The following is a 19867-nucleotide window of genomic DNA, read 5'->3' as shown; positions in this document are numbered from 1 at the left end:
GCTGTAACCGAGTTCATCGGCTCCGTGTCCAGCGCAGCCAAAGGCTTTCATTTTCCCTTACGAACATCTCGTTTACTCATTCTGTTTCCATGAGGAACCAAGTTCTGGAGAAGTGATTATTACAATAATAATAATAACAACAACAACAACAACGATGACCTTTTTCCTGAAAGTGATGTCCGCAGTTAGGTCTCCTGTAATTTTCCACAGGGAGACTAGTGAGGGAGAAGAAAATCTTTCACCTGCTTTTAAATGTAACTTGGGATCTACATGTGTTCCGGAATTTAAGCCCGTATTTTGTAGCATGTGAGTTTTTCCCTGAAAGGCTCAGAACAGCGAAAACAAAAAAAAACAAAAGACTTATCTTTTGAAACATAGTAGAATATAAGTCGTTCAAGTTTAAGCCAACTGAGAGAATGATTCTCCGATTGTCTCAGGGGCAGCAGAGGCTCCTGGGCGCCCCTATGCGGGCAGCCCCGGGACACTTACACAAGCCATTCAGTGCCAGCCCTGCCTCCTCCCTTCTTCTCAGCTGGGCCGTTTGTGATGACAAAGGCACCTTGCATTTGTACAGGAACTTAGCACTGTGGGATATCTGTGTCAGGGAAAAAATAACTTTCGCTATTTTATTAAGGATGAAATGAGCCCCCCAGCCGTTTACTTCTTAGGAAGAATTAAGCAGATTGCATCAAGTCTCTGAGTAGAGAATGGAAACTGTGTGTCAGTGGAGTGTGGAGTAAGCTGTTTGCCGGACATTATTTATTTCACCGCCTGCATTAACAGTGCAAATGAGTCATAAAAACCATAGAGATATGTGTAGATTTTTAAACATTAACCTAGAATTTGAAAGTTAGAATAACCATCTACTCAGGATAAACTTGTAGAGTCAGAGGTTGTATTTTCAATGTATATAAATGTCACTGAGTCCTCTGTTAGGTGGGTCCCTACATGTTGTTAAAAGGATAGACTAGTTTAGAAGGAAATAAGCATGCCGAGAGAAGCGATGATAACTTCGCTCCCATGTTTCAAGACAAGTTCACTGTCCAGACAGATTTCAATCCTTCCATTGTATCCTTCCTTTATTTTGTGTAGTCGCGTCTTTGCTGGCGGCCTGAATTTCTTACCCTGGACACACACACACAGAAGGGAGGGCTACAAGAACAAAGAAAACTTAGTTCAATGTGACACACTCCCTGATCACAACGACATTCTAAGTCCCCTATACCCATTATGATGATAATTTCTTTCAAAACAGGGATTCGCAATTTTCACTAGATCCACGATTTTCGAGATTTGCGTCAAAATGTGTTTTTAAAAGTATCTACTTGCATCCGACACTTCTGGCCTCCGCATCAAATCCTCTCCACCTCCCCTATTACCCCAGTCACCTGAGAGCAAACTCCTAACGGCTTTGCCCTGGGCAGGGATGGGTGGGGCACACCTGCTTCAAGCCTTGTGGGGTGTCTCTGTAGCAGGTGATGCAGGGGGACGAATCAGTCAGCCTTGACTCCTGCCCTGCCCGGAGGCGTGGGGAGATAGAGCCGGGGTCTACCCTTGACCAATGGTACACAGTAGCTGGTGGATACATTCTTCCTCTGTCTTTCCTGAGGAGGATAGTTCTGAAACTGGCTTCATAAGGCTCCTCAGAGTTGCCTCCAAATGGAACCACTTGGCCAACTCCACAATGCATCCTTGAATTGGCTTTCCTTTCCTTTGTGTCTGCCACTCCAACCCTCCCCTCTGCTCCTGGGTTTACACTCCCAGCTAAACCACCTTCGCGCTAGCCTTTCCCAGGTTCTGCTTTTAGGGAACCCAGATCAAGAATAACTTGAGTTTATTTCAAGAAAAATCCCTCACTCAATTATTACTTCTAACATTTTAATTTCCTACCCATAGGAATTAAATTTTAATACTCCCTTACAGTTTTCTTGATGAAGCTTCACTGTCTCATAATGACCCCTGCTGGAATTGTGCTGGTAATGGTTAATAGCATGTCTACCTATGAACCATCCCGGCAGGGTAGGGCAGTGGAAGGGAAATGGACTTTGAGTTTCCAGTCCAATCCCACTTCTTACGAAATGTGTGAACTTGAGCGAGTTACTTAACATCTCTGAGCCTCATTTGTAAAATGACCTTAATACAATAAGACTAGAAATGAATGACAAATAAAAAATGAAAAGACCTTTTACCTGGAAATTTAAAAGCTTCTAATAACTCAAATCAATGAAATTGCAGAATGTCCTGAAAATAGCAATGATGAAAACACAATACGTCAAAATATCTGCGATAGAAAGCTAAAATTCAGAGGAAAATTATAGCATTTAATATCTTTCTCAGTAAAAATGGAAAGATGAAAATGAATGAGTTAAACAGCCAACACAAAATAGAAGACAGAGACATGCAAGAGAAGACAAAAGTCTATCTTTTGAAAATTCAAAGGAAACTGACAACCGTCTAGAAAGATTGCCAATGCAAAAAGAGATAAAGAAAAAATAAACACTAAGAATGAGAAAAAACCAAAACTGCAAAATCAGCAGAAATGTAAAATATAGTAAGAATATTATAAAAACTTCGTGCCAATGAAGATGAGAACTGAGATTAAATGGGCAAATTTCTAGAAAAAATATAATGTTTCAAAACTGACTAGAGAAGAAATAGAAAACTCAATCCTCCCTAAATTAATTTATAGCACAATCTCAATGAAAATATCATGTTTGTTTCTAGAACTGGACATGTTGATTATTAAGGTCATTTAGAAGGATAAACAAGCAAAGAATAGCCAGGAAAATACCCCTCCAAAAAGAAGTGTGGTGTTGGGGGCTGGCTAGCACGTCCAGGTACTAAAGCACATTATAAAGCCTCTATAGTTAACACAGTGTGGTATCAGTATGTGCATATGCAGACGGACAAATCAAACAGAATAGAAAAGCCAGAAATAGACCCAACCGAACATGGAAATTTAGAATAGTTTAAGGTGACATCTCAAATCAGTGGAAAAATTGAATATGTGATATTAAGATACCTGAAAAGCAAATGAAAAACTATATAATTGAGCCCATTCTTATGCCATACACTAGCATAATACTCCAAATGGATCACAGATGTAGGTGTAAAATGAAGAAAACATGGGGAAATTCTTTTATGATCCAGGAGTTATAACTAAGAAACTTTCCTGACTATGACTCAAACCCCAGAAGCAATAAGGAAAGGACTGGCTAATGTGTTTACATAAAAATATAAAATTTGCATAGGCACAAGCACCATTAACTAAGTAAAAACACAAACAACAAAAGAGGGAAGCCATTTACAATTTTTATTGCAGACAAAAAGATTAATATGTTAGGGTGAGCCATCTGAAATTGCTGGTATTTGACCATTTTTGACCTAACAAAATAGCAATTTCATATGGTTCAACTTAATAATTAATATATAAAGAACTTCTAAAAATAAGATGGGCAATATCCCAATAAAAAAATGAGCTAGAGATATGAACACACAATTCACAAAATAAAAATGCAGATGGCTTTTAGCCACATAAGAAGATGTCCAGGCACGCTCATAAGAATCTATCCCAAAGATACATCACAAAAATGCCCAGGGGCCGGCCCCATAGCTGAGTGGTTAAGTTCGCACGCTCCGCTTCAGTGGCCCAGGGTTTCGCCGGTTCAAATCCTGAGCACGGACACGGCACCGCTCATCAGGCCATGCTGAGGCGGCGTCCCACATGCCACGACTAAAAAAATACACAACTATGTACCAGGGGGCTGTGGGGAGAAAAAGGAAAAATAAAATCTTTAAAAAAAAATTCCCAAAAGATTCATGCAAAGGCAATTTACTGTAGCACTGTGGGTAACAGCAACACTGGAAAGAACCTAAATGTCTTGATACTTGGTAGAGTACGTCCTCCAGCTGTTTTTTTCTGGGATTGTTTCAGATATTCTTAGATCTTTGCATTTCTATGTAAATTTTTGAATCTGTTTATGAATTCACACACACACACACACACACACAATCCTGCTAAGAGTTGTGTTGGGACTACGTTAAATCTGCAGATCAACGTGGGCAGAACTGACATCTTTACAAAACTGAATATTTAATCCATAGCATTTGGTTAGATCTTCTTTAATTAATCTCAATAATATTTCTAGTTTCTATGTGGAGATCTTGAGTATCTTCTGTTAGATTTATACCTGTATCTTTGAAACTATTGTAAATGGTATCTTATTTTTAAATTTCATTTTCTAGTTGTTACTGGAATATAGAAATAGGATTGTTTTTGACATTGACCTTGCATTCACTGACCTTGCTAAATCCACTTATTAATTCCAGTAGTGTATCAGTGTATATATATATATTTTAACAATCTAAAGTTTGCTTTAAAAAAAAAAAAATTGGCACCTGAGCTAACAACTGTTGCCAATCTTTTTTTTTTCTCTTCTCCCCAAAGCCCTCCAGCACATAGTTGCATATTCTAGTTGTGAGCGCCTGTGGCTCTGCTATGTGGAATGCCGCCTCAGCATGGCCTGATGAGCAGTGCCATGTCCACACCCAGGATCCAAACTGGTGAAACCCCGGGCTGCCGAAGTGGAGCACATGAACTTAACCACTCGGCCTGAGGCCGGCCCCACGTATCAGCATAGTTTAACATTTTTTCTACCCAGCCAGTCATGAGGTCTGTGAATAATGACAGTCTGTTTCCTGCTTTTGAATCTTCATATCTTTTTTTTTCTCAATTTACCGAACTGGTTATGACTCACAATATAGACTGTAGGGTTTTTGTACATACTTTTGTAGTATAAAGGAAGTTCCCTCCTATTATTAATTTGCTGAAAATGTTCATCATGAATGGGTATTAAGTTTTATCAAATGATTTTTCTGTATATATTGAGATGATCATACGATTTTTCTTATTCTGATAAGGTAGTAAATTTGAATAGCAAACTAACCCTGCATTCCTGAAATAAGCCCCAATTTGGTCACGATAAATTAACCTTTATATATAATCACTGAAACTGGTTTTAGTTTAGGATTGTTGTTTGGGATTTTATAAAAAATCATCACAAGAGAGATTTTTCTTTCTTTTAACACCCTTGTCAGATTTTGGCATTGAGCTGATGTTGACCTCACCAAGTGCGTTGGGAAATGTTCTTTCTTTTTCTATTGGTGTCTTACCTTCCCTAAATGTTCAAAAGAATTCACTGAGAGACAGCCATCCGGGCCTGGAGTTTTTTTGAGGGAAGATTTAAAATTATGGATCGAACTCACAACTAGAATATACAACTATGTCCTGGGGGCTTTGGAGAGAAGAAGAAGAAAAAAAAAAGACGAAGAAGATTGGCAAGAGATGTTAGCTCAGGCGCCAATATTTAAAAAATAAAAAATAAAAAAATTATGGACCCAATTTCTTTACTAGCCATAAGACTAAGTATATTTTTGGTATATTATCAATTCACACACACACACACACACAGTCCTGCTGGGATTTATGTTGGGACTATATCAAATCTGCAGACCAATTTGGAATTTTTATCCTAGTTTTCAAGTTTATTGGCATAAATCATCTTTTTAACATCTGTAGGGACTGTAGAGATGTCCTCTGTTTCCTTTCTGATCTTGGTTGCTTGGGCATTCTCTCTTTTTTTCCGGATGATTCTTCCCAGGTTAATCTTTTTAAAGAATCAGTTTGAGCTTTGCTGTTTTTTTCTTTTTCAGTTTTGTTTTCTATTTCATTAACGTTTGCCCTTGTATTTATTATTTCTGTCCTTTTACTTTACCTAGGCTTAATTTTCCATTCTTTTTCTAATTTTTTTATTTGAGTGTTTAGATCTTTGGTTTTCAGCCTGATATTGATTTTTTTCAATAAGCTTTGAAGGCTATGAGTCCTCCCTTTGGCATGTAACTGCAGCCTATGTGTTTTAATATGTAGTACATTCATTTTTATTCAGTTCCAAATATTCTCTAATTTGTTTCTAATAAGTTTTCTTCTTTGAATTGAGTCACTTAGAAGCATATTATTTAATTTCCAAGTTTCGGGGGAAATTTCTATTTATCTATGCTGTGAATTTCTAACTTAATTCCACTATTTTCAGAGAACATACTCTGTACAATTGAATCCTTTGAAATGTGTTTTCAAAGGATTTTGATGTTTCAAAGGATTCAAAGACTTGCTCTAAGGTCCAGCAGTCAGTCAATTTTGTCAATTTTATCAGTGCTCAATGTGCACTTAAAAGGGATGTGCATTCTATAGTTGAGGACACTTCTATAAATACCAATTGAATCAAATTTGTTAATTATTTTCTCCCCCAAAATATTTCTTTGAGTTTTAATTTACTTAAAATAAAGGTGTAGATCCATATTGAATGTACATACAGTTCAATGAGCTTTGACACATGTAAAATTCAGGTAACCAACACCTCAATCAACAGACATCTTTAACCTACAACTAGGATATACAATTATGTACTGGGGCTTTGGGGAGCAAAAACAAAAGAGGAATATTGGCAACAGATGTTAGCTCAGGGCCAATCTTCTTCACCAGAAACAAGTAAAACAAAACGAGAAAACAGATATCTTTCACACCCAAGAATGTTCTCATGCCTCTTTCCAGTCAATCCCCTCTTATAGGCAAACATTGGTCTCCTTTCTATCACCACAAATTAATTTCTATCATCACAAATTAGTTTCTAATTCTTTCTATCACCACGAAAGAATTTCTTTCTTCACCACAAATAAAGTTCTATTCTTGAACTTCATTTAAGTGAAATCACACACTAGCCAGGTTATTAAGGATGACTGACATGGATCAGGAAATGTCAACCTAGAATGACACGTTCAGCTTTGAAAAGCTCTTCATCCTTTCACAGATCACGCAACTAGTTATTGTCATAGCCAGGATCAAATCCATTATCTTCTAATCTCTCTTCATTGCTATTTCTTATATCATTCATCGAGATCTTAATAAATATTAACTAAACTAAGCTGGAAATTTCAAAATATCTCTAAACCCCAGTTTCTACTGCCACTATCTTAGTTCAGTCCTCTGAAACCCTTTTCTAAACCATTGAACAATCTTCCTAACTAGGCTCTCTGCCTTTAGATTCTCTCTCATCCATTCTTTCATTAAACTATCAAACACCCCTCAGGAGCTCATAGTCTAACGAGCTTTACTTTTCATTCTGCCACCAGCTTCATCTTTGTAAAACACAGATCTGATCACAAAGCCGTCACTGGTTTTTAATTGTCAGAAGTGACAACTATGTGGCCTGTTGAATAAATGCAGTGCAAGGAAGCGGCTGCTTTTTTCCCTCCCCAAATTATTTTTAAAATTGAATTAGTTGCTAGTATTTAAAACCAGGGCAATTCCCTGTGAGAATTCAGTGTTCTGACTCTCATGTTTTTAAAAACAAGAATGCCTGGTCATACTGAGCCCTCGCTCGTGGCTACAGCTATCTGGAACTGCGTAGTGAACACGTTCTCCAGTTAGTTCCAGCTCCCACGGTCTCCTCACCGTCTTTCTGACGCTGTGGCCACGTGCTGGCTCACTCTATGTACCTGGGTCAGCTTCTGAGCCGTTTGAGGCATTTTACTTTTTGACCCTAGTCTTTTAAGATGAATTCTAAATTCTTTACCAGGCGTTTGAGGCCTTTTGCCTTTAAAAGCACATTTTCCATTCCATCTTACTGCATTATATTCAGCCTAAAATAATTGTTCTTTCCTGAGTAAGAAGATATAAATGAGCACATTTTAGTTGAAAATTTAACAATTTTGCTTTTCTTCTCCTTTTTTTCTGCTGTAGAAATAAGGAGTGCCTATATTTTCCTTTGCTCCCCAGGACAAAAGAGAGTGAGGTTCTCAGTTGGTTAGGCGTTACATTTAATGGGAAAGTCAAGTCTACATTAAAAGAACCAGAAAAAGGTGGCCTTTATAAGAGGCAGGGTGCCTTGGAGACGTCAATCTTAAGCAGATTGTGCTTCTTGTACCAGGTGCTGAGTAGGCTCTAGCAGAACAAGAGTGAAAATGTGGTTTTGGCCTAGGAAGATTGTAACCTAGTGCAGACTGGCAAGTCACTGGATCAAGTAGGAATAATCATCGGGTGCGATGGTAGCATAGCACAGCGTGTACAAGGGCTCCCACCATTAGGACTGGAGGATGCTGCTTCTAAATTTCTGAAACTTAGATAGGTCTGAAGAACTAGTACGAGCAAGCGAGGTGAAAAGCGTTGAGCTGAGTGTTTACTTAGAGGAAAACACATAGACAAAAGTATAAAGCACAGATTCAAGACGTCTTTGGGGTGGCTTGTTATGGCCAAAGAGAAGCTGGAATGGGAGGGAATGTGAGAGGGAGGAGAGGCGGGCATGGGGAGAAAAGCTGGCTGGGACGGGGCTAAGGGCCAGAATCATTAGGCCTTGTATTTTATTGAAAGTAGCTTTGTTTCTGCCCTGAGGTAGTGGGAGACATCAAATATGTGGGGGGAGATGTGCGTTGAGAGAATTGTACTGTCCACGCGCACACCCACCACCTCACACTCTTCAGCTTGGAATGCCTTTCCTCCGATCACATTCTGGTTCAAAACCCACATTTCCTTCCAGACCACGTTCCAGGTCCTACATAAATAAAACCTTCTCTGAAGGCCACCCCACTCCCACCCCCAGCCAAAGCCCAATTTTTTTCTGAATTGTGACAATGCAAGTTGGGATATATCATGATCCATTGTTTTCATTGTTTATTATATCTTAATTTGCTCCACTTGTCAAATTTGTTAACTGTGTTAAGAAAATCTTCTATATCCTTAATGATTGTTTTTTCTCCTTGTTCTAATAGTTATTGAGAGAGATACATTAAAATCTCCCACTCTCAATACAGATTTTTGTATTTCTCCTTGTGATTCTGTCAAGTTTTGCTCTATTTTGAGACTGTGGTATTAAGCATATTAAAGTTTAGCGTTCCTTTGTCTCCCTGATGGAACGACCATTTGTTCATTATTAAATGTTCCTGTGATCTGTAAAAATTGTCCTTGACATAAAGTCCACCCTGCCTATTGTTAAGATAGCTACGTCAGCTGTCTTTGGTTAGGTTTTGTGTAGTATATCTTTTTCCATCCACTCTACTTGCAACTTTTTTATATCATTCTACTTAAGGTGTGTCTCTTGTTAGCAACATATAGTTAAGATTTTTTTATCTTGTCTAACAGTCTTTTAATTAATGACAGTCTTTTAATTGGTGTATATCATGTTTTTACATTTGACATAATTACTAATACAGTTGGGGTTAAATCTACCGTCTTACTATTTGTTCTCAATTTGTCCCACCCATGTTCATTTTTCTCCCTTTTGTTTCCTTCCCTTCTTTTGAATTGACTATTTTTTATTATTTCACTCCCTCCCCCCAATTAATTTCTTAGTGATACATTCTCTTACTGTTCTTTTGTTGGTTACCCTAAAAATTACACCTTGCAGCCTTTATTTATTAAAGTCTGATATAAATTGTATCTTCACCACTTCTGAGATAGTGCCAAGGATGTCAGAAAACTTTCACTGTATTTACCCTTTTCTCATCTTTTGTGCTATTGTTGTCACATTTTAATTCTGTATATATTTTTATATATTTTAGCCCTCAATAACTTACCATTATTTATTTTATATAATCAATATTCATTTAGATTTACCCACATTTTTACTCTTTCTGTGGCTCTCCATTTCTTCTTGTATCACTCTGCTTCCCTCTAAGGTACTTTTCCTTCTGCTGAAAGAATTCTCTTCAGTATTTCCCTTCATGTGACTCTGCTGATGTGAAATTATTTCCACTTCTATTTGTCTTATAATGTCGTCATTTTGCCTTCATTTTTGAAGCATATTTTCTGTGGGTGTAGAAGAGAGTTCAACACAATCCCTATCAAAATTCCAACTGTCTTTTTGACAAGAGAAGCCTATCCTAAAATCCATATGGAATTTCAAAAGACCCAGAATAGCCAAAATAGTCTCGAAAAAGAAAAAGAGAGAACCCACACTTCTCAATTTCAAAACCTGTTACAAAGCTGCAGTAATCAAGACAGTGTGGTACTAGCATAGGCTAAACATGTAGATCAACGGACAACAGAATGGAGAGTCTAAAGACAAAACCATACATCTATGGTCAATTGTTTTTTGACAAGGGTACCAAGACTATTCAATGGGGAAAGAATAGTCTCTTCAACAAATGATGCTGGGACAGCTGGATATCCACATGCAAAAAAATGAATTTGGACCCCTACCTCACACCATATACAAAAAATTAGCTCAAAATCAGTCAAAGACCTAACTATTAGAGCTAAAACTATAAAACTCTTAGAAGGAAACATAGGTGCAAATTTTCATCCCCTCGGGTTAGGCAACAGTTTCTTAGATATGAAGCCAAAAGCAGAAACAATCAAGGAAAAATCGATGTCTTGGATTTCATCAAAATTAAAAACTTTTGTGCATTAAAGGACACAATAAGGAAAGTCAAAAGACAACCCACAGAATGGGAGAAAAATTTACAAAGCATCTATCTCATAAGGGTCTATGCTCCGCAATATATTACAACTCAACAACACAAAGACAACCCAATTTAAAAATGGGCAAAGGGCCTGAACAGACATTTCTCCATAAGTATATGGCCAATACGCACGTGAAAACATGCTCAATGTCATTAGTCATTAGAGAAATGCAAATCAATACAAAGAAAAACAATGAAATACTAACTTCACATCTACTAGGATGACTGTGATTTTTCAAACAGAGAAAACAGGTATTGGTGAGAATGTGGAGAAGTTGGAACCCTCATACATTGTTAGTGGGAATGTAAAATAGTGAAACCCTTTCCAAAAGGAGTCTGGCAGTTCCTCAAAAGTTAGATATAGAGCTACCACGCAGCCCATCAATTTCACTCCTAGGTGTATATCCAAGAGAACGGAAAATGTACATCCCCGCAAAAAATAATACTCAAATATTCATAGTAGCCAAAAAGTGGAAATAACCCAAATGTCCATAAACTGACGAATGGATAAGTGAAATGTGGTATACCATAAAATGGAATATTATTCAGCCATGAGAAGGAAGGAAGTACTGATATATGCTACAACGTGGATGATTTTTGGAAGCTAAGTGAAAGAAGCTGGTCATAAGAGGCCACCTGTTGTATGATTACATTGATATGAAATGTTCAGAACAGGCTGATTCATAGAGACAAACAGTAGATTAGTGGTTGCTAGGGGATGAGGGGAAGGAAGAATGGCTAACATCTGCTGCCAGTCCTCCTCTTTTTGCTGAGGAAGACTGGCCCTGAGCTAACATCTGTGCCCACCTTCCTCTACTTTATATGTGGGATGCCTGCCACACATGGCTTGACAAACGGTGCCATGTCCTCACTGAACCAGTGAACCCCAGACCGCTGAAGTGGAACATGCACACTTAACTGCTGTGCCACTAGGCCGGCCCCTTGCTTTTTTTAAAAGATAACAAAAAAAACCCTACAATCCTAATGCAGAGGTGGAAAGACTTGCCCTCTACCCTCCCAGGTTCAATAGCTAAGTCTATGAAATAAACAGACAACAGGCAGATTAACAGGAGAAAAGATATCCAAATTTATTAATTTTTAATATTACATGCATGGGGCATCACAGAAAAAAAAGTGAATACCTGAAAAGGAGGTAAGATTTGAAAGCTTATATGCCGTCTTGGGAGGGGAAGGAGAGGGGGTGAGTAGGCCTCTCGGGGGAGTGGAAATGATTTTTAGAAAAGACGAATGGGCCCTTAGAAGCCTAGATGGGCGTTATGACAGTCTGTGACAAAGTGTGTCTGGGTGTGGTGTCAATTTCCTGTCTCTTCTCCTGTGACAAGAGCCCGCCTTCCTGGCTGATGAAACGCCGGGAGGGGATCTATGACAATTGAGCTCCTTTTGGACATGTGTCTTGAGGCAGATAACGGAGTTCAGGGGAAGTGCCTCCCTCCATGTGCTGGTTTTCAAGTACCTTCAGATCAAAATAATCAACACGCCAAAGAGGCAAATTTGGGGTGGTGCGTCCTGAACTCCTGCACTAAAAGTATACAAGATGGGATCCAAATAGAAATTGCTATTTCACGATATAAATTATCTTGTTATTGTTCTGAGCTCCTGGAAGGCAGAGGAGGGGACGGAGGATGTGCTGAGGGACTGTCCAGCTCTCTCATTGAACCATCTGTTTGGAGGATGTGTTATTTCCTGATGCCCGAGAGCTGTCCTCTCCTGTGTCCACGTGTCTCCCCAGGTTTCTCCCCTGTCCCAGCCAAGCCATTTCTCCATGTGGCTCTGTCACATCAACCTACGCAGAGCTGGCAACCTTGCCACGTTGTCTGGCTAATTTCATCTAAGGTGCCGCTTTATTTGGAATTTTTATAAACTTATTTTGTTCATAGCTTCCGACTCACCATGTATTCCATCCTCCTCCATGGGGCAAATGGAAATAAAACCTTTTATAAAGTTTCTCTCTTTTTAAACCGGAAAATTGGCAGCGACGTGGCTTAGAAGTGAGTCGGAAAGTCTGTGTCGGGCTGGCAACATGATCCTTTTGAAAACGAGGGATGTTACAAGTTTGTTTATAAAAACGACAGGAGCCGGAGGCGTGTTTACCTGACTCCGCATTGGAATTCTGACCACACCAACAGATAAAATCTCCTCACAGGGAGTTCTAACTGGTCCTGTCTGCAAGGAATAACACTCAGGTGGGAAGGCATGCAGTTCAATGAGAGAAATCAGCATTCTGGGGGCAGGTCAACTTGAATGCCATCATGATTTGGTTACCTTACTTTCCTCCTAACACTTTACTTCCAAAGCAAATGTTTCCCAGCATTGTCCTTTTCCAGAAAGATCCAGTATTAAGATGTCACAATATTTATAGGGAAGTATGGAGGCAGCTGACAAAGTAAGTATGATGGATTTGACCAATTTAGGTTATAAAATAGTGAAGATGGAGAGAGGATGCCATGAAAGTTGGCCTGAGTGTGGCAAGGCTGATAGAAAAAAAACCCTTTCCTTACTTAGAACTGGTTTCTTGGAGCAAGGACATCTGCACAAAAACTAAGGGAGCCAAATCAGTTCAAGGTCAGCTCATTCGTTCACAAGATGTCAAGCACTGTTCTGAGGCCGGGGGCAGGGAGGTGCGCAGGACCCACTCCTCAAGTTCAAGGAGCTCACCGTCTGCCGGGGAAGATGGACAGGGAAATGGAGACCAGCCCCAGGCCTGCATGGCTGCGCCAGGGTGGCGGCCAAAGACAGGCTGCAAGGGGGTGCACTGGGCTGAACCCGGGAGATGAGCTCCCCCAGGCACTACTCCATGCAGGAGAGAGGAGGCTCCCACAAGGGCCCAAAGCATTATTGTGGACCTTGGGGGAGAGGGGACTCTCACGCTGTGTATTGTGGTGCCACCATTTCAAATGTCCACACTTTACAAACCGGCAAGAATGTCTAGAATGCCACTTTCTGAATGGGAGAGTCTTAGGAGCCTGTGGAGGCCACATCTACTGGGGTAGATCTCAGGACTCCATAGCAGTCCTGAGGCCCACCCAAGGAGAGCAGCAGTGGGCATTTCGAGAGGGACCCTAGGATGGCCCCGTAGGCCAAGGAGTGAGTTCTCTGATTAGTGTATTTGGAGAAAGAATGGGCATGCTCAGCTGAGCCCCTCTTGCTTTGGAGGAGCTTTTAATGAAAAGTGACCAATAATCCACATAGTGATCAAAAACTATCCACCATTGTAGTAGAAAGCAAGGTCTCCTCATTGTCTTCATGTCTGGAAGGCGTAGAGCTCTATCTTCCTTCTAATTCGTTCTCAGATCTGAAATGAACACTGTGAGCTGGCTAGCAACGTGTTCTACGTACTGACTGAGTCATGAGGAGAGCTCTTAACCTCCCCAAAAATGTATCCTAATCATGCACATTAATGAGATGGTTCCAAGAATGATTGTACTCATTGATTATTGATTACTAGATTGATGACAGTCCAGAATGAGGTCCCTAGTGACATAATGCAGGTCTCAGACATCTAAGGCCCCTTTAACCCCTCTGAAAATGTATTATCTTAAAAATGTGTGATGCTAGGATAGTCTAGGCTAAGGTCACAAATAACCCTCAAAGCTCAGAGGTCAAACACAGCAATGAAAAAATAGTCCAGTGAAGGTCAAGTGGCTCTCCTCCAACAGTGACTCAGGGATCTAGTCTGCTTCCATCTTGCATCTCTGCCAACTAGAAGTTCTTTGCTGACAGCCCCTGAAGGAGAGAGCAAGAGTGTAGGGAGCTCACACCTGCTTTTAATTGCTTTGAACTGACAGTGACCAATCCCTTCCCTCACATTCCCATTGGCAAGAACTCAGTCACGTGATCCCACCCTAACCCAAAGGATGTTGGGGAATGTAGTCTTCCCGGGTACCCAGTAAGAAGAAATGGTGTGATGAATAGAAACCTTCTCTAGGCCCCAGGTAAGCGGGAAATGGGTGTCTTCATTGTATTTAATTGTCCTAAGACCTTTCAGGAGACACACAAAGCTTCATAAAATTAACTCACTTTCGACTATAAGACAAGTGCCTTTGCTCAAGATGAGACCCGGATCTCTGGTGGGTGAAAATGCTCCCCTAGCCCGTTCTTTGCTTACACAATTGCTTATTTCTAAGTCTGACCTAAAGCAAGAGTGTTGGTCCTGCACAGGCAGAAACCAATGACTCAAGACTGTTTTTAGAGGAACACGAGCAACAAACGGGAGCACCATGACCTGCACATTTGCGTGTGTAAAGGTCTTGGTGGCTAAGGGACGGGGAACACATTTGGCTGAGGAGTTCCCCAGCACCTGAACAAAGCAGAATGTTTGCAGGTAAACCAACTGCCCTATAAAAGTTGGAAGTGGTATAAAGCAAAAAAATTAAAGTTCTTTACATTTTAATACTTATTTTAAAGGTCTAAACAAGTACCCAGCAATAAAAACCTGTGCTTAATAAAAACACACCCCTGCAGGAGAAGCACCTGTTCCTCGGCAGGATTATGCTGATTAAACAATCAGAAGCTTCGCCCCAGAGGGTGGTAGGCTTCCCTGTGCCCTGATGCTGCCCGGAGGGGGAGCTGAAGAAGACAGATGATGAAAACTGAGGTGGTAAACAGAGCCCATGCAGGCCTTTAAGAGAGGCCTGAGTGGAAGACAGCTATGTTCTTTCAAAATCATCCAGTATGAGCAGTGGTGCGTTTAGCATCTGTTGGTCTACAGAATCATGTGGATCACATTAAAGGGTTGTCACATTATGAGATAAGGAGCTCATTGCTTTATCTCCAAGCACACTTAACGGAAGGAATGGCTAGTGGCAATTATAGTGAGAGATTTGCATTAACCAATACGAAGATGATTTCTTAGCAAAGTAATTTTTTATAACATAAAGAACCAGGAACTGCAGGTACTTACACAGGAGAAGATGAAGGTTGGAGGTATGACATGGTCACACCAGAACAGGCAGAAGTTATTTCTGAGCTCTGAATGCAGAAGCCAATTTGTTGGGCTGGTAAATCTGGTTCTAGTAATTATGCATAGAGAGACTCATCCGGTTTTAGGAGAGGAACACAGCAGCAGGCAAGGTGTCCTGCAGTGCTTTTAGGGGGTGCCACCATCCCTTGGGGAAGTCTTCAGGACAGTGGCACACGAGGAAGGCAGACACTGCCAGCACCAAGTGGTATAAATGTGACAGTTAATTGGGAGACAGCTCTTAAGCAGCGAAGCACAGGCAATGCCCTGGGCTCTGGTTATGCGCTGGAGGGTGAGCTTGACCTGGAGGGCGGGGATGGTGGGCCTGGGAGCCTCACGGGAAGAGCTCCGAGAGCGGCACCCAGCCTTGGCGATGCCCAGATATTCACAGGGAGTGGGGGAAGGGAAATGTCTAGGTGATTCTGTAGCGAAGGACCTTTCTGGTTGAGGAAATGGCCTGTTTTATTCCTCCTCTCTACCATAATTAGGGATTTCTGTTGACTGGTTGAAATCAGTTGCATTATCTTTGACTAGCATCAGGAGAATGGATCTGTTTGGATTGAGAATTTGAGAATCACTGGTGTCATGGAACAAACAAAGGACTCTGGAGGAAAAGACAACTCAGGGATCTTTTGCCAGCCTTGCTATTTAAAGCCAACTGACCTTGGGCAAGTTACTGCATCTCTCCAGGCCTCGGTTTCCCTGTTTCTGCGGTGTTGAGGTTGCACTTGTCATCTCTAGAACCTTCCCATTGGGACTTGGTACCATGTGAGCGAAGTTGTCTGCAAGTCCCAAAGCTCTCGATCGTGATTGAAGTATGGTTAAAAATAGATCTGGAAGTAATTTTTAAAAGCAATTAAAATGTCAAATATGATTTATTAGCCGTCTTGAAAACTATGACTGACAACATTATGTTCTCAATTTTTCACCAAACACCTCGAATGCAATTTGTTTTTCAAGAGAGAATTCTTGTAATAAATAAGCAGAGCGTTTGAAGACTAATTACACACTAGAATTACCCGGAGACCACAATTCCAGCTGTTTCCATAACAAAGAATCCTCTAGGCTCTCCTGCCCTCGAAGATAACTCCACCCCAGTTCCTCAGAGTGGGTCACACAGGTCCTTACCACCTTCAGAGGCCTCTCTCAGCCGCTCTGGGAATTTTCTCTGCCTGGAAAGGAGCCAGGAAATTGTCTTACAAATGTCTCCAGCGACAGTTCTTAGAGGAATCAACAGGAGGCAGCCCAGGCTGGGCCAGTTCGGGGTACCGAGCTGTCCCCAAGTTAAAGAGGATTCGTGGACATCCTATAGCTGGCCAAAGGCAGACCTCAAGGTTAGTCAGTTGGCTGCTTCCAAAACGTGGGCCGTCAAGTAAACAATCTAATTTTGTTTGAAAGAGACAACTGCTGCTGACCAGGTGCCTGCTGAATGGACAAGTCTGATCCACTGAGCTTGGTTGAAAAACAAGTTAAATGGAGTTAAAAAAATCTCTTTAAGAAAGAGAACAACGTAAGCTGTGTTGGGGCCATAAGTGGAATTTCGCTCAGCAGGAGCAACAGTTTTCATCAGAGAAAGGATTAGGGAGCTCTTGAGGGAGGTTTCCAAGAAACAGAAAAATAGCCCCAATTCAAGTTCGGTAAATAATGAGGTGTCTGTGTGTTGGCGTCAAGTGAAGCTGAAAGTGAGGGAGGAATGAATGCGCTGTGAGAGGAGGGTTCGCTGAACGAGGAAACAAAGCAGTTTAATTAACACCAAACGACTCACAAACGGAAGGACCATCACGGTGGGAGGGCGCCGTGGAGATTTGTGGCGGTGGGAGGGTCCCCCTGCGCCCTTGTTGGTCAAGTTTCAACGAAGACAAAGCCCTTTGCTTTCAAACTGATTGTGCGAGTGACGCAGAGAGAGTTGTAACTTCTGTTCTGTTGAAGTTCAAAAAGTGCCTCACTGATGTTGTTGGGAAAATTAGAAGTCAGGAAACAATGCTCCAAATTGTGCAAAAATAGAAGTAAGAGCCCAGAGTCACCCAGAAATCTTTCAATTCTACTGCCCTATAAATTATTGAGCGAGTCCCTTCCTGGACAACAGGAATTATTCACAGGATTCTCCCAAGCTCGTAAGTACTTCAAAGATCCTTCGTTAGTCATGAGAAGACTTGAGACTCGGTTCTAAATCACAGCTCTATATTTGAAAACATCCCAGTAATTCGTGAAAGCAGTAATCCAAGAGAGAGTTTGACGCTGTGCCTCACAACTTACGTTACACGGAACACTGAGTACTTGTGTTGAATATTTCTGTGCTCGGTTTTTTGCTCTTTAACTTATTTTTATTATAAAAGAAGCACATGCTCATTGCAAAGCACCCCCCGACACACAAAGGGTACTGAAGTGGCTGAATCAAAGGTTAGCGTCACCTGTTCCACTCCAGGACCGTCGCCCAGGGGTGGACACTATTGTAATTCAGCGTTTCATTCCAGACCCGTTCTCTGCATACACAAGCTACGTAAACACATACCGCTTTTTCCTCTAAGCCTCTAAATATGAGATTAAGACCAACATTTAAGCATTCCTTTCTCTTGAGCTATGTTTGATAACCAAGTGCTAGTCTGAATGATGATCTAAACCAGAACGCTTTCTCTCGGGGAAAATCACCATGCTAAACGCCAAGTGCTGGAGGCAGAGACACATTTTAGCCTCTTTTCAACCCCACAGCTCCTGAGGTGATCATGGACAGAGAACCAAGTCGCCAACCCGCCTGGAATCTTATTGCTCCCTCAGTCACTGAAAGGAAACGGAACGCTATTCAGGAGCCCACATAGGCCTGCGATGTAGGTTTCACTCGCCTCCTTGGGGAGCGTCCGCGAGCCCGAAGGTGGTTGTTTCAAATCAGTTCAAGCGTCTGATGATCTTTGAGGGAAGCCTAAAAGGAAACAGAGGACGGCAATTTCATTTAAAACTAGAAGGACAAAAAAGACTGTGCATGAAAACAAGTTCCAAGACCTGAGGAGTTAAACCCATCAAAACTAGCAGGAGCTGGTTTCCCAAAAACTATTCTAGCTGCCCAGAAGCACCAGGATGTTTGTTAAACTTGCCATCCCAGAGGGACTGAATCAGCGTCTCTGCAGGAACAGTAACAAGCATTTTTAAAAGCACCCTAGTTGGGAGCCGGCCTGGTGGTGCAGCGGTTAAGTTTGTGTGCTCTGCTTCAGTGGCGCAGGGTTCGCTGGGTCAGATCCCGAGAGTGGACCTATGCACTGCTCATCAAGCCATGCTGCGGTAGGCGTCCCAAAGATAAAGTAGAGGAAGATGGGCACAGATGTTAGCTCAGGGCCAGTCTTCCTCAGCGAAAAGAGGAGGATTGGCAGCACATGTTAGCTCAGGGCTAATCTTCCTCACAAAAAAAGCACCCCAATTCAACCTTAGTCACTCCAAAGCGTGAGAACCATTGTTCAAGAGAACAGAGGAAAAGAAGACAGAAGCCCTGTCTCCGTTCCCTGGGGCTTATTTCAGCCACCTTGTGGCAAAGAAGACATTTAGGACAAAAGAGGAGAAGGGGGATCCAAGCTGTCTTTTAGCGGTGGCCAGCCGCAGTATACACGCAGAAATGAAATCAAGCACAAGGGTGAGTCCTCCCGTGCAGAGAGGGGTATTTCTGAAGCTAGAATAAGTTGTTTGTTTTTTTTAAATTGGCACCTGAGCTAACATCTGTTGTCAATCTCCTTTTTCTTCTTCTTCTTCTCCCCAAAGCCCCCCAGTACATAGTTGTAGATTCCAGTTGTAGGTCCTTCTGGTTGTGCTATGTGAGATGCTGCCCCAGCATGGCCTGGTGAGCCATGCCATGTCCACACCCAGGATCCAAACCAGGGAAAATCCGGGCCATCGAAACGGAGCACACAAACTTAGCCACTCGGCCATGGGCCAGCCCCTAGAATAAGTAGTTTTTGATGCTGTAAATCAGTCCCTATCAGTTAGCAAGTAGGAAGTATTGACTGAGAACTAACTCGCTAATGAATGTGCTAAGCATCACGGGAGCCAACAGACTTGTCTAGGGACAACGGACAAACATAAATGAAACAATACTGAGCAGTGTAAGCCATCGTACAATTAGGCACTAAATTATGTGGCATAGACAACAAGTTCAGAGGAGACAGATGAAGGTCAGAGAAGAAAGGCAAAACTTCAAGAACTGGTAGGACTCAACAACATCACTGGGAAAGGTACAGAACCAGGAAAGAGCAGAGCATACTCACAGACAAGTGTGGGTCTGGGTTTATGGGAGCGGAGTGTGGAGGCCAATAACCAGTAAGGAGACGGAAACAATGATCAAAAACCTCCCAAAAAATAAAAGTCCAGGACCAGATGTCTTCTCTTGTGAATTCT

Source organism: Equus przewalskii, chromosome 2, assembly GCF_037783145.1.
Source record: "Equus przewalskii isolate Varuska chromosome 2, EquPr2, whole genome shotgun sequence".
NCBI classification, from domain to species: Eukaryota; Metazoa; Chordata; class Mammalia; order Perissodactyla; family Equidae; genus Equus; species Equus przewalskii.
The sequence above is the reverse complement of the archived record's forward strand: the minus strand, read 5'-3'. Positions refer to the sequence as shown.